Genomic DNA, 2,312 nt, shown 5'->3' with positions numbered 1-2,312 from the left:
GACATGTGATGTCTCCCCTGGACACCAAGCTTTAAAATTTCTTTCTTTTGTACTCTGTCCCTTTATTTCTCAGACTGGCTGACACTTAGGGAAAATAGAAAAGAACCTATGTGAAATATGGGGGTGAATTTCACCCAATACTACTGAGCTTGCTAATATGACTGACAGTGATCCCAAATTTGAAGTGACAGAGCCCCCTGTACGTAGAAGGCTGGGACGAAGAGGGGTTCTACAGCACAATGATAGAAGAGGCTACTGTATTCACTCAGAGGGACATTGACCAAGGGCAGCTTGTATTCCACCCACAAGTGTGGGGATGCTGAATGAATCCTTCACTTTCTTGCTCAGGGCAGATCATGTACAGCCAGCGATAGGCTATCTCCCCTTCACCATAGTGCCACCTGACCCCTCACTTTTGCAAACATTTACACAAGATGTTCCTTTATTTGTCACTGGAGACAACCTTGTAACCTCAGTTCTGTCTCAGGAAAAGCCTGTGATTTCCTCAGGACTTGCGGCACAGATAGAAACTTTAGGGAAAGTGACCCAGACCAGATGGCAGAAAGCAGATCCCTGGGTACAGCACAGTGGTGAAGAGCCCAGTGTGGATGGCAGAGTCTCTGCCATCAACGTCATTTGGCCACCAGCCAGCACTAATAGCTCTTGGGCACCCACGCAGCCTATAGAGAGCAGTTACCCTCTGACGCTCGTCGTACCCTTGGCTGCTGTGGTCTTCCTGCTGAAAGTGGCTGCAGTGGCCATGTGTGTCTGGCTGTTGAGCCAGAAGGCAGAAAAGGCAAAACCCTTTATCAAGCTCCAGACCAACCTGGAACACACAACCCCAAGTCATAAGCCAGAGAGGAGCATAAAGGTTCCCACTGTCACAGTGACACCCCTTCTGCAAAGCTTCAGCAGCCCCCCAGTCTGTCTTTTCAGGGCCCCGCAGTGTGAACAAATGTCTTCTCTGGTGGCTGAGCCAGTGGACAAATGTGCTGCTTGGGAGACGTGGATGAACCTGGTCAAACTCTGCCGACAAACCAACCCAACGCTGAAGCACAACCAGTATTGGGTGTAGATTGAGGGCTCACATTTCTTACTGACCACTTACCATGTGCCAGGCACTGGGATAGGCATTGGGATATAAAGCAAATAAATGCGGTTGGATCAACTGAGAAAAGTCAGGCCCTGCTAGTGATTCAATGTTCAATCTTAGCTCCTTGGTTAGATGTTCCTGGGTGGTTGATTGTGACTTATACAACACTCATGGGCTTTCTGCAATGGGCTCTGTGTGTCATCTTCTGGACCTGACTTTCTCAGTATACATCAGTTGGTCAATATTTAAACCCTTTACTAAGGTGGTACAGAACATGTTAGCCCCACTGAGAATGCCGATATTAACTTGGGGCATAGAGTTAAAGGAGGAAAGTTTTGAATAATTTACATTGAGAATTCACTTTGAGTGAGTCAGCAGGAAATGCAAGAACTATTTCAGCATGTAGAAGAGGTAATTTATCACATCAGTGAGTATGTTTATGTAATGTTTTTCTGCAATGTCTTTTCCTCGTTGTAGTCTCTAGGTTTGATATCCTAGTGCAGGAAATGCCTCAGTGTTCTAGGTAGTGTTGGGACAGTCTGGCCCCTTTTGAAAATATCTACTGAATACATTGTGTTTCATCAGGAGGCTTTGTCTATTCTAATTTATAAAATCAAGCCCAGAATATAAACATTATTTGAAGCCCTACAGGACAGAAAAGTTTGTTGAATGTTTTTGTGATGCCTCAATTTGGCTTAACTTTACAATGAATTAAAATAATGGTCCAGGCCCAGTGGCTCATGCCTATAATCTCAGCACTTTGGGAGGCCAAAGTGGGCAGATCGCTTGAGCCCAGGAGTTTGAGACCAGCCTGGACAACATAGTGAAACTTATCTGTACAAAATAAGCAAGCAAACAAACAAACAAAAAAATTAACCAGGCATGGTGGCACGTGCCTATAGTCCCAGCTACTCTGGAGGCTGAGGTGGGTGGATCTCCTGAGCCTGGGAAGTTTGGGCTGAAGTGAGCTGTGATATACGAGACTCTGTCTCAAAAAGAAAATAAATAAGTTATGTAATAATAACAAATTTGTATTTGCATTGTCTAATTGAGCCTACCATTGGCCAACTGAAGCTTTGGTTTCTGTAATTGTAAAATGAAGATATTAGTACTTGTATTAGGAATACTTTGGGCTGCAAGCCTGCAAGACATCCTCTATCAGTGGTTTAGGTTGGAGACTGGCAAGCTTTTTCTGTAAAGAGTCACGTAGTAAATATTT

General features: G+C 44.6%; 1 pseudogene; it reads left to right on the top strand.

Moving 5' to 3' along the window:
• The first annotated feature begins 316 nt into the window (after positions 1–316).
• On the top strand, positions 317–1,075 carry LOC116462699 (uncharacterized; annotated as a pseudogene).
• The last annotated feature ends 1,237 nt before the right edge of the window (positions 1,076–2,312 follow it).

The sequence above is a fragment of the Hylobates moloch genome, unplaced genomic scaffold (assembly GCF_009828535.3).
Source record: "Hylobates moloch isolate HMO894 unplaced genomic scaffold, HMol_V3 SCAFFOLD_23, whole genome shotgun sequence".
NCBI classification, from domain to species: Eukaryota; Metazoa; Chordata; class Mammalia; order Primates; family Hylobatidae; genus Hylobates; species Hylobates moloch.
This window is presented reverse-complemented; position numbering and strand designations above follow the sequence as displayed.